Source organism: Panthera pardus, unplaced genomic scaffold (genome assembly GCF_024362965.1).
Source record: "Panthera pardus isolate Hobbes unplaced genomic scaffold, ASM2436296v1 HiC_scaffold_27, whole genome shotgun sequence".
NCBI classification, from domain to species: Eukaryota; Metazoa; Chordata; class Mammalia; order Carnivora; family Felidae; genus Panthera; species Panthera pardus.
Window position 1 is genome coordinate 87,070,754 of NW_026526843.1, and position 12,742 is coordinate 87,083,495.

The 12,742-nt window shown below is 42.4% G+C and overlaps 1 long non-coding RNA gene and 1 other non-coding gene across 2 annotated transcripts in view; both read left to right on the top strand.

The window, feature by feature from the left end:
• LOC128773837 (uncharacterized) overlaps positions 1-12,742 on the top strand; it is a 142,537-nt gene that overhangs the window by 6,298 nt on the left and 123,497 nt on the right. The gene's annotated exons all lie outside the window — the stretch shown is intronic.
• Positions 2,918-3,002, top strand: TRNAS-UGA (transfer RNA serine (anticodon UGA)). Its single transcript has one exon. It is a non-coding gene; the product is annotated as a tRNA-Ser (tRNA).

The following is a 12,742-nucleotide window of genomic DNA, read 5'->3' on the forward strand; positions in this document are numbered from 1 at the left end:
TCTCCTCGTCCTTGCCAACATCTGTTGTTTCCTTAGTTGTTAATTTTAGCCACTCTGATCAGTGTGAGGTGGTATCTTATTGTGCTTCTGATTTGTACTTTCCTGATGATGAGTGACATTGAGCACCTTTTCATGGGCCTGTTGGCTACCTGGCTGTCTTTGGAAAAGTGTCTATTCATGTCTTCTGTCCATTTCTTCATGGGATTATTTGTTTTTCAGGTGTGTGTTCTTTATAGATTCATTAAGTTCTTTATAGATTTTGGATACTAGTCCTTTATCCGATATGTCATTTGCAAATATCTTCTTCCATCCCATCAGTTGCCTTTTAATTCTGTTGATTGTTTCCTTTGCTGTGCAGAAGGTTTTTATCTTGATGAGGTCCCAATAGTTCATTTTTGCTTTTATTTCTCTTGCCTTCAGAGATGTGACGAGTAAGGAGTTGCTGTGGCTGAGGCCAAAATGGTTGTTGCTGTTTTCTCCTCTAGGGTTTTGATGGTTTCTTTTCTCACATTTAGGCCTTTCATCCTTTTTGAATTTATTTTTGTATATGGTGTAAGAAAGTGGTCCAATTTCGTTTTTCTGCATGTCGCTGTCCAGTTCTCCCAGCACCATTTGCTCAAGAGACTGTCTTTTTTCCATTGGATACTCTTTCCTGCTTTCTCAAAGATGAGTTGGCCATACATTTGTGGGTCCAGTTCTGGGTTCTCTATTCTATTTCTTTGGTCTTCGTGTCTGTTTTTGTGCCAGTACCATACTGTCTTGATGATTACGGTTTTGTAGTACAGGCTAAGGTCCGGGATTGTGATGTATTTGTATGGTTCCATACAAATTTTAGGATTGTTTGTTCTAGCTCTGAGAAGAATGTACCCCAAATGTTTATGGCAGTGCTGTCAACAATAGCCAAATTATGGAAAGAGCCCAAATGTCCATCAACTGATGAATGGATAAAGAAATTGTGGTTTATATACACAATGGAATACTACTTGGCAATGAGAAAGAATGAGAAATCTTGCCATTTGCAACAACGTGCATGGAACTGGAGACTACTATGTTAAGTGAATAAGTTAGTCAGAGAAAGACAGGTATCCTATGTTTTCACTCCTATGTGGAATTTGAGAAACTTAACGGAAGACCATGGGGGAAGGAAGGGGAAAAAATAGTTTCAAATAGAGAGGGAGGCAAACCATAAGAGACAAATACGGAGAACAAAGTCAGGGATGGGGGAGGTGGGGCGGGGAAATGGGTGATGGGCATTGAGGAAGGCACTTGTTGGGATGAGCACTGGGTATTGTATATAAGCGAAGAATCATGGGAATCTACTCCTGAAGCCAAAAGCACACAGTGTGCACTGTATGTTAACTAACTTGACCATAAATTATATTTAAAAAAAAAAGTGGAGAGGAGGTCTGAGGTGCTTTACAACATGAAAGACTTTTATAGGCAGAAGGGAGCAGGAACAAGGAAGTTGCACTAGGCAGAAAAGCTGATTGGTCTGTTGCAAGGTTACTTTCCTTTGGGGATATGGCAGGGATCTGTCCGGCAGATTCCTTCACTAGTGTTCATCAGGTAGTTCCTGACTGACTAAAGTTTCCATTTCTGGGAGAGCTGAAAATGGCATTTAAGTTTGGTGATGGGGGGCTTGGCATAAGTCACTCCATCTTGGGTCCATGGTCTTGTTTTAACAAAATGAAAGAAGATCATTCTGATTATCTATGTGGAAGAGACAGTTACCCTTCTCCCCATATCTGTTTTCCCTTTGAAATAGAACCCGTAACTAAGCATGGAAAAAAAAAAAAGAGAGAAATAGAACCCATAGTTTTTGCTGCTCAGAATAAAGACTATAATTTCGAAGCCTTTGTTGCAGCTATGTGTGACTAAGTTCTGTTACGTAGATGTAATTGGAAATGTCATGTGAAACTCCCAGGAAGTTTGCTTAAAGGGAGGGATTGTTCCCTCTTTTTCTTCCTTCCTGCTACCTGGAATGTAGACATGAAGGCTAGAAATCACGTTACCTTCTGGGACCATGACCTAGAAGGAGGCCAGCTGAGTAATAAGAGGGAAAAGTATATACGCATTTCTAAAACCTCTTCTACATGAGTGGTATACTTATTTTTGTTTAAATCATTATTATTTGGGGTTTTCGGTCATAAGCAGCTAACCTTCATCCTTCTGACATAGTTCTTGAAGTGAACGTGGAACAGAAAATATGTGTCTCCTGTTGCCCTGCTGAAGGAAGATAACCTTGTTTCTGTTATGTTCTACCTTAGCCCAGGGGCTGAGGTTTTCCTTTCATGCCTCCCATCTCCACCTTTTGGTCAAGGGTGGAATGGAAAAGGGGACCCACCAGATATCCAGTATTGTTGAAAGCTCAGTTGTCCACCAATTATGAGTTGATAGGGATAGGGGAAAGGGGATCCGTTTTTCCCCTGCGCTCTGGTTATTGTGACAGAAAATCCATTCCTCCCACTCTTCTGTCTTTCCTCTTCCATTTCAGATTATACCGTGCATCTTTTCCCACTTTGCCTAGGCTCTGTCTCATCTAATCTCTGAGAGAGGAAAAGCTGGCGTACACATTTCCAAGAATCTTTGACACATAAGTTAGAAGTTTCTTTGAATGTTTTTTATGTACCTTAACTTCACCTGCCATGTAGACTGGAACAACGGAATTGGTCCTCCGTGCACCAGGGGGTGTAAAGAGGGGGGCAGGAAAAAAAAACCCCAGGGTACAACCAGAGTAATACTTTGAGATATAGCCGCATTGTGGGAAGGAGCCACACCGATCGTGGGGATACCACAGGGATGGTTATCACTGAGGTGTGATGTGTTGGACTGAATTAAAGTCTCAGAGGAGTCTCCCAGATACAAGAAGAAATATAAAGGTATGTGGATGGGCTTCTTAATACGTGACAGGTGGGGTGCCTGGGTGGCTCAGTCGGTTGAGCGTCTGACTTGAGCTCAGGTCATGATCTCACAGTCTGTGGGTTCGAGCCCCGCGTCGGGCTCTGTGCTGACAGCTTGGAGCCTGCTTCAGATTCTGTGTCTCCCTCTCTCTCTCTGCCCCTCCCTTGCTCATGCCCTGTCTCTCTCTGTCTCAAAAATAAATAAAAAAACATTAAAAAAAAAATAATACGTGACAGGTGACTTAAGTTCAGAGGGAAGCACTGGATGGTTGGCCGGTGTGGGGGGAGCTACATCATCCCGGCTGCTTAGTGGTTGAAACGGAAGTTTCTGTACTCAGACCTTGAGAGCCCCTGGCTGCTTTAAAGGTTCTTATGTGCAGTGACAGGGGACCAGGGAAAGCTAAGGCTTTCCAAGCACATCAGCATCAGTTCTTTGCCAGACTTCTGGTCAGCAATGATATTGAATCAAGAAGCCCTTTGGATAATTTTTTTAATGCTGGCTCTGGCTGTCTGCATCAATAGCCCCTACAGGGGCCACGTCTGACATTTATAAATGTGTTTATTCTTTCTTTCGCCTAAGTCCAGGTTGTTCTTTAAATCATCCTTGTAACTTTCAATATTTCAAGACAGAATTTGAACAGGAATGATTACAAAACAAAACAAAACAACCCCCCCCCCCAAACAACAACAACAACAAGAAAACCCCCAACAACTCCCTAGAGGTACTCTCTTTTGAGTGAATTAACAATTAAGCCCAAATCTGCCTCATTTAAGAAATGCCCCTCCAGGCCTTCCCACTGACTGGGACCAGGAAGGGTGAAGTAAAACGGTAAGGTAAACAAACAATTATCTACACAATTTGATCAATATGGAACTGGGAAGCCAGGCCAACAAGACCTTCCTTAAAAGCATCATCTTAAGAGGGACTTGAATTATGAACCAGATAACTGCCTTCAATTTCCTCAAATTGTTTTTGTATAAACACTTGAAAAGGCCCTAGGGCAAGTGCTGTCTATTCTCCACTTTTCCCTCCTCCACACTGCTTTTTCCACTTTTCTTTGCCCTGCTCTGACCCCCCCTATGGAAGGCAGGGCCTGAACACCCCTGCCTTTTAGCTTCTGGTTGGGTTGGGCCATGGGGATGGAGGTTAGCTAGAGACTGAAGGGCAGGAGAGAAAGGTCAGAGTGCTTATTGCATCATCATCAGGATCTCTCCTTGTCCCCCACTTAGATGAGGTCCCGGCCATGGTTACCTCCCTCCCTCTGTCCTGCCATTTTCCCACAGCTCCAGCTCTCAGCTGGGATCCCTCCCCAAGCTCTGTCAGGTCAAGCTATGGCCTCCCACCCTGCCAGTCCCCTGGGTGCTTCGGCATCTCTTGTTGCTTCCCGTACTTAACCCAGCCCATACCTTTGTAAAAACTCCTTTTTTGTTTTTTTAAGTTTATGTACTTATTTTGAGAGAGAGAGCCAGCGCAAGTGGGGGAGTGGTGGGGGGGGGGGTAGAGAGAATACCCCAATATGGGGCTCGAACTCACGAACCTCGAGGCCGTGACCGAAGACACCCAGGCATCCCTGTAAATACTCCCTTCTTAAAAAGCCTGTTCAAAAATCCCGACTGAGTTTGTCATGCGTCTCTTATCAGGACGCTGATTAATGGCCAACTGCATCCAAAAGACCTACTGATAAGAAAGACTTTGGAGCAATGGTGACTTTTATTTTTAGTTTTTATTCTTACTTTTTTTAAGATTTTATTTTTCAGTAATCTGTACACCCAACGTGGGGGCCCAAACTTAACTGCGAGATCAAAAGTCTCATGCTGTATGAACTGAGCCAGCCATGACCCCTGTATGTTCTATTTTTAAGCGAGTCCCTTAAAAGTATTGTGAAAACGAGGTGGGAATCACAGTGTGTATGCACGGTAAATATACCATTCTAAATCTGCTGCACTGGAAAAGAATGTTTGAAAAGAGGTGACCCGACCTCTGTTATCAGTCACAATGATCTTTTGCATGGGGGTGAAGGTTCTTCAGAACAGTTTGGATTGGGAGGTGTGAGCATGAGTCAGCCTCGTTATTTTCAATTACTTCACGTTCCGGATAAAAAATTTGGAGTTCACAGCTATTGCTGTAAGTGCAGAATACCTGTGTTTGTGAAAATCCTTCCAGTTTATACCTATGATATCTTAAGATTAAAGTTTTCCCTGGAGGGAATTAAAACCTGAAATCATGATTATTGCCAAAAAATTTTTTTCTTTAAGTAAGTTTTATGCCCAACGTGGGGATTGAACTCATGATGCCGAGCTCAGGAGTCCCATACTCCGGAGATCTGGCTGGCTCAGTCTCCAATTCTTGATCTCCCTGTCGTGAGTTCGAGCTCCGAGCAGGATCAGAGATTACTTGAAAGAAGGAAAAAAGAGTTTGCCAACTAAGCCAAGGAGGTGTCCCTGAAATAACATTTTTTTTGTAAAAGATGAAACTGACCTGGGGGCATCGGTTACAAGGCCTGCAGAGAGAGTTACAGATAAAAAAGACATGAAGAGGTACCACAAGTAGCAGAGGTGAGGTGTCAGGCATTGTATCTGTCTCTTGAGGCTTCTCCACGATTTGAGGAAGGGAAGGGTCTGGAAAGACTGGCTATTGTCTCTGAGCATGGAGTTTGGTATATAATGGGGACCAATGTGTGTATGTCTGGTGTGTGTGTGTGTGGGGGGGGGGGATTGTACAATAAGACCTCACATTTTTAGGCTAAGGGTTCATTTATTTTGAAAATTTTTGAATACTTATTTTTTAGAGAGAGAGATACAGCGTTAGTGGAGGAGGGGCAGAGAGAGAGAGGGAGACACAGAATCCGAAGCAGGCTCCAGGCTCCGTGCTGGCAGCACAGAGCCTGACGCGGGGCTCGAACCATGAACCCTGAGATCAGGACCTGAGCCGAAGTTGGAAACTCAACTTATCGAGCCACCCAGGTCCGCCTAGACTAGGGGTTCTTCACTTGAGGTCAACTCCTAGAACTCAGGAGGATCTGTGATCTTGAAAAGGGGGGAAAAAAAACCCCTTACATTTGCATTTTTTACTAACCTCTAGCTAGGATTAACATTTCTTTCCATTTGCATGTAGATAACAAACCACAGTAGTATTAGCAGTACCTTGTGACTTTGTCACTAGTAAGAAATGCAGGCGGGCATTGTTACATCAGGTTCATTGTTACAATGAACCTGCACGAATAGCCTTATGTTTTATTAATTTTCACCATCTATTCATTTCCCCCAAGTTTACTGTGCCTGGAAGCCTAAAACCCTTTTCTTTCATCCTTTCACGTCTCTACAAATGCGTTGCTCTTTTGTTAAGATGCTGTATAAGCCCAAGTTCTAACAGCTTCTTTGAGTTGCTTGTCATTGAGTTCTCCCAGGTGTATGCATTTGCAATTTAAAAAAAATTATTTTTTATTAAAATTTTTTTAAGTGTCTATTTTTGAGAGAGAGAGAGAGAGAGAGAGAGAGCGAGAGCAAGGGAAGGGCAGAGAGAGAGAGGGAGAAGAAAATCTTAAGTAGGCTTCAGGCTCCGAGCTGTCAGTGCCGAGCCCTATGCGGGGCTTGAACCCCTTGAACCATGAGATCATGACTTGAGGCAAAGTCAGACGCTTAACTGACTGAGCCACCCAGGCACCCCTCATGTCAGAACTTTTAGATGGGAGCCTATTCTTTCTGTTTATGTGAAGGTCACTTATGTGTTTTTTTATTAATTTTTTAATGTTTTTTAATTTATTTTGAGAGAGAGATCTAGAGACAGACCAAATGGGGAAGGGGCACAGAGAGAGAGAGAGAGAGAGAGAGGGAGAGAGAGAATCCCAAACAGGCTCCAAACTGTCAGCCCAGAGCCTGACTCGGGGCTCGACCCACAAACCGTGAGGTGTCATGACCTGAGCTGAAATCATGAGTGAAAAGCTTGACCAGAAGGAACCACCCCGGTGCCCTATGTGAAGGTCATTTCAAACAAGACCCAAAGCGCATTTTCATCATGTCCTCTCAAAGCCATTTGCCAAGAGGATCCACAGAACAGAAGAGTGACACAGCAGTTCCAGAGACGCCTCAGAGGGAAGATATATTGAGGAAGATTAATCCTTCACGTTGAGGAGGGAGGCAGATGTGTTCCTAACTAGCTTAAGATATTGCTTCTGTTGGGGCGCCTGGGTGGCGCAGTCGGTTAAGCGTCCGACTTCAGCCAGGTCACGATCTCGCGGTCCGTGAGTTCGAGCCCCGCGTCAGGCTCTGGGCTGATGGCTCGGAGCCTGGACCCTATTTCCGATTCTGTGTCTCCCTCTCTCTCTGCCCCTCCCCCGTTCATGCTCTGTCTCTCTCTGTCCCAAAAATAAATTAAAAAAAAAAAAAAAAAAAAAAAAAGTTGAAAAAAAAAAATTAAAAAAAAAAAGATATTGCTTCTGTGGCTGGCACATTCAATCAGGGACAGCAGACCCCAGGCCTCTGGCATTTCTTTGCTATCTCTCTTTGGCTTCCTCTCTTTCCTTCTTTTTCTCCCTCTCCCCTTGGCTTATACCAAAGTGAAACGTAAAATCTTTCAATTGGGTTTAAGTTTTAAACACTAATGGAGGCAGAGGGCCTGGGTGGCTGAGTCCCTTAAGTGCCAGACTCGGTTTCTGCTCAAGTCATGGTTCATGGGTTCCAGCCCCGCATTGGGCTCTGCGCTGACAGTGCAAGGCCCGCTTGGCATTCTCTCTCTCCCCCCACCTCTCTGTGTGCCCCTCCCCTGCTGGTGCTTTCTGTCTCTCTTACAATAAATAAATAAATAAGAAAAAATACACTCATGGATGCATGGGGAAATTGTCGGTGTGCACAGTTTTATAAAAGAGATTCCGCAGGATGTTATGGGTCCTCACGTGTACTCCCTAGTCACCTTTATTTGCCTAGGTAGTAGGCTGAAATTTGTCAGGTGACTGCCCGCTGTGTATTCTAGGAGCCTTTTAATTTTTTTATCCCTGTCTCTTGGATGGATGAACTTGAGATTATATTTGAACCAGGATTATATTTGCTCAGTATTCCCCTTGGCTTTCCCCAGATCTTTGATTCTTGCGTTGTTGAAATTTCAGTAAGAATTGCTCTCTCTCTTGCAGGGGTCTTACATAGCTGATGACCTAGTGAACAGAAAGTCGCTTAGTGACTGTTCCTTCCACGGGATTCTTCCAGTTCTACTGCTAGTTCCTTATGTAGCTTCTTGTGCAGTTCTTGAAAAATCAGGATGTGTGAATCCCTTTCTATATCCCCCTTATAAGAAACTCAGTCGTGACATCTTATTTTTTCTTCAGTTTTTATTTACATTCTAGTTAGTTAGCATACAGTGTTTTGTTAGTTTCAGGTGTACAATATAGTGATTCAACACTTCCATACATCACCTGGTGCTCATCACAGGTGCACTCTTCAATCCTTATCACTTATTTAAAATTTTTTTTAATGTTTATTTATTTTTGAGAGACAGAGAGAGACAGAGCATGTGCGGGGGAGGGGCAGAGAGAGAGGGAGACACAGAATCTGAAGCAGGCTCCAGGCTCCCAGCTGTCAGCACAGATCCTGACTCGGGGCTCGAACCCACAAGCCGTGAGATAATGACCTGAGCTGAAGTTGGATGCCCAACCGACTGAGCCACCCAGGCGCCCCAATCCTCATCACTTATTTAACCCACACACCCACCCAGCTCTTTTTTTTTAAGTTTTATTTATTTATTTTGAGAGAGGGAGAGCTTGTGTGAGTGGGTGTGGGGCAGAGAGAGGAAGAGAGAGAGAGAACCCCAAGCAGGTTCCACACCTTCAGCGCAGAGCCCCATGCGGGGCTCCAACCCATGAACCACAGGATCATGACCTGAACCAAAACCAAGAGTCGGATGCCTAACTGACTGAGCCACCCAGGAGCCCCTAAGATTTTACTTTCAAATAATCTCTGTACCCAATGTGGGGCTTAAATTTACAGCCCCGAGATCAAGAGTCGCATGCCTCTACCGAGTGAGCCAGCCAGGAGTCCCAACCTATTATTTTTTTTTTATAACCCTCTTCTATTGAATATTATTCCATCTATCTTATTTTTTATTTATTAAGTTTTTAAAAATGTTTGTTCATTTATTTTTGAGAGAGAGAGTGCAAGCAGGGAACGAGCAGAGAAACAGAGGGAGACAGAATCTAAAGCAGTCTCCAGGCTCCGAGCTGTCAGTACAGAGCCTGACATGGGACTTGAATCCATGAACTGTGAGATCATGACCTGAGTTGAGGTTGGACACTAAACCAGCTGAGCCACCCAGGGGCCCCTCATTGACTTTTAAGGGCTTTATTGAGGTGTAATTGAACTACAACAAACTGCACATATCTAAAAGTACAGTTTGATGTGTTTTAGCATCTGTATGCACACTGAAACCATCACCATGGTTAAGAAAATGAACATTTCCATCAGCCCCAAACATTTCCTTGAGCAGCTTCATCATCCCCCCCATACCTAATTCCCAGGCAGCCACTGATCTGCTCTGTGTCACTCTAGATTAGTTTGCATTTTCCAGTATGTTGCATACGCTGATTGAAATAGGATATGTTCTTTGTTTTAATCTCGCTTCTTTCACTCAACATATTATTTTGAAATTCACGCATGTTGTGGTCTGTATCACAGCTCATTCTCTTTTATTGCTCATGTTGGGTATTCATGGATATTGGGGAATTGTAGATCTACTACGATTTGTTTATATTCACCTCTCGAACATTGGGTTGATTCCGGTTTTGTTTATTACAAATAGAGCTGCTATGAACATTCGCATGCAGGTCTTTGTATGGATTTGGGCTTTTATTTCTCTCGGATAATGCCTGCAGGTGGAATGCGTGGATGATACAGTTGTTCTATGTTTCACTCTTAAAGAAACTGCCAAACTGTTTCCCAAATGGTTATGCTATTTTATATCCCTACGAGCAATGTACAAGGGTTCCCGTACCTCCATATTTTTGGTGTACCCTGTTGAATATTAAGAGTGTCACCTTGGCAAAATGGATTTGGTATAATTGGCATAATAAAGAGAAAGCTTTTATTTTGTATAGGAGTCCATTTACATGTATGTTGGAGAGAAGTAATAATATTGTTCTAACAAGTGTTACTATTCTGTTCTCTATTTTTTTTTTTTTTTTTTTAGGGAGAGAGAGAAGAAATCTTAAGCAGGCTCCATGCTCAGCGAGGAGCCAGATGCAGGGTTTGATCCTAGTACCCTGGGATCATGACCTGAGCTGAAATCAAGAGTCAGAGGCCCAACCAACTGAGCCACCTAGGTGCCCAACGTTTCATGTTCTTAAAATCCAAATTCCCATTACCCTCTCTTTGAAAATCATATCCAGGGGTGCCTGGCTGGCTCATTTGGTAAAGCATGTGACTCTTGATCTTGGGGTGTTGAGTTTGAGCCCCACGTTGGGCGTGGAGTTTACTTAAGAAAAATAAATAAAAAAAAAAAAAAGGAAAATTCTATCCCACTGAAAAGAAATAAGACAATAAAATTCTAGTATGGAAAATAAAACCATCAGGGCACCTGGCTGGCTCAGTCAGTAGAACATACTCTTGATCTTGAGGTCGTGGGTTTGAGACCCATGTTGGGGGTGGAGATTACTTTAAAAAAAAAAAAAAGGAAAATGAAACCACTGACTTCATATTTAAATAGCTAAGGTATGTTAACACATGTTAGGAATAATTATTGCAAACTTGTATGACAAGAGGACAGATGATAAATTTATCACCACATTTTTTTGGATTTGAAATGTAAAAATAAACATTCAGAGTGTTTGATGGACACATTTCTTGGTGATATACAAGTGATTTTCCAAGTACTGCTGCAGTAAAGGAACAGACTTTTCTATTTGTCAAACTCATCTAGGGCAGTGAGGCTAAAGTAGTAACTCACAGACCAGGCTATTTCATGAGCATTTCTTCCCTCAAGGAAATGCAGAGCAATACAGTAGACACATTTCTGTGTCTCTAGTACCTCACTGTGAGTTTCACTTTGGAACATTTGTGCAAAACATAAAGCTGGCACCTTCACATCTGATAATACACATCTGCTCAAGTAACACGGGGTCTAACTGGTTAAGGATGAAATGTAGCTAACAGCACTTTCCCTTCCAGGTGTCCTTGGGTCCTGGGGCTTTACTGCTGATGGCTTTCTGGGTCGAGTAACCTTGAGGCAAAATCCCTTTGGTAGATCAGTAAATAAAGTCTTTTTACTGCACTTGCTAGAGCAAATAGAGTGAGGGCAATGATCCCGGGCTTTGGACTGTTTAAAAGCTCTAAAAGTCTTGGAAGACATTCCACAGTGGGACAGTGTCTTAGCCTGCTACTGTCCCACGTTCCAACCCATTTCAACGAACTCTTCTGTCCAGTTCCTAGAGAACCAGTGATGTGAATGAATCCTGTCCAACGTGATACGGAGTATCTCGAAATTAAAAAAATACTACAAAAACTGATACAGACAAAGTCTTTTTGGTATCTTAAATTGTGAGAAAAAAATATTTTAAATGCAGGATATAATTGTTTAAAAGTGATATTAGGGGTCACCGGGTGGCTCAGTCGGTTAAGCATCTGACTCTTGGTTTTGGCTCGGGTCATGATCTCGAGGTCATGGGATTGAGCCCCGAGTTGAGCCCTGCGTCTAGCTTTGCACTGGGCATAGAACCTGTTTGGGATTCTCTCTCCCTCTTTCTCTGCCCCTTCCCTGCTAGCTCATGTGTGTGGGCTCTTTCTCCCTCTCTCTCTTTGTCTCAAAATAAATAAAATTAAAAAAAAAAGTAATATTAGGTGGAAGAAAACTTTTCTACTCAACAGCAGAAATACAGGATGTGTTCATCTTTCTTCTTAGAGGAGCATTTTTCATATTTTATGAATTCTTTGTAATCACTTTGCGATTACGTAACAGCCCATCAAATGCATACATTGACTTACTTTACATGTTTGACATTTGTTTTCTTGCCACTCGAGTTATGCTGTAATGAAAAAATGCGTAGACCAAAGCTTTTCCAGTATTTGGAATTGTTTCTTTAAGAGAGATTCCAAGAAACAGAATTACCTTAACATACAGAATATTAATGTCTTAGTTTTAGTATCAAATGTCACCGTATCCCCCCCGCCCTTCTGGCAAAGGCTGTCCCAATTTGCACCATGCCAGTGGTAAGAATGTGTTTCATCAAAACCTCACCAACGTTAGGCATTTTATAATTTTTTAATGTATGCTAATTTAATAGAGAAAACATTGTTTTAATTGCATTTTATATAACTAGAGATGATTTGTTCTTTTAAAATTTTAATGTTTTATTTTTGAGAGAGATAGAGTATGAGTGAGGGAGGGGCAGAGAGCGAGGGAGACACAGAATCTGAAGCAGGCTCTAGGCTCTGAGCTGTCAGCACAGAGCCCGACACAGGGCTCAAACCCATGAACTGTGAGATCAGGACCTGAGCAGAAGTCAGATGCTCAACTGACTGAGCCACCCAGGCACCCCATGGTTTGTTCTTAATACTTTCTTTTGAGTTATCTACTCATGCTATGAAACATTTATATCTTTTGAAGTATCCATGCTTTTATTTATTGATGTATATGAGCTTCTTAGACATTAAAAATATCAATCCTTGGTCTAGCCATGAAAAACCTACCACAAATGAAAACTCAGCACGTTTGCCTGGGAATATAGTTCTAAAATAACCCCATGTTGAAACATCCCTATAACTAAAACTAAGTTGAACCTAAATCATTTTTTATTCCTTTTAAAAATTTTTTTACTTTCATTTATTTTTTTTTTTTTTAGTTTATGTATTTTGAGAGAGAGCGA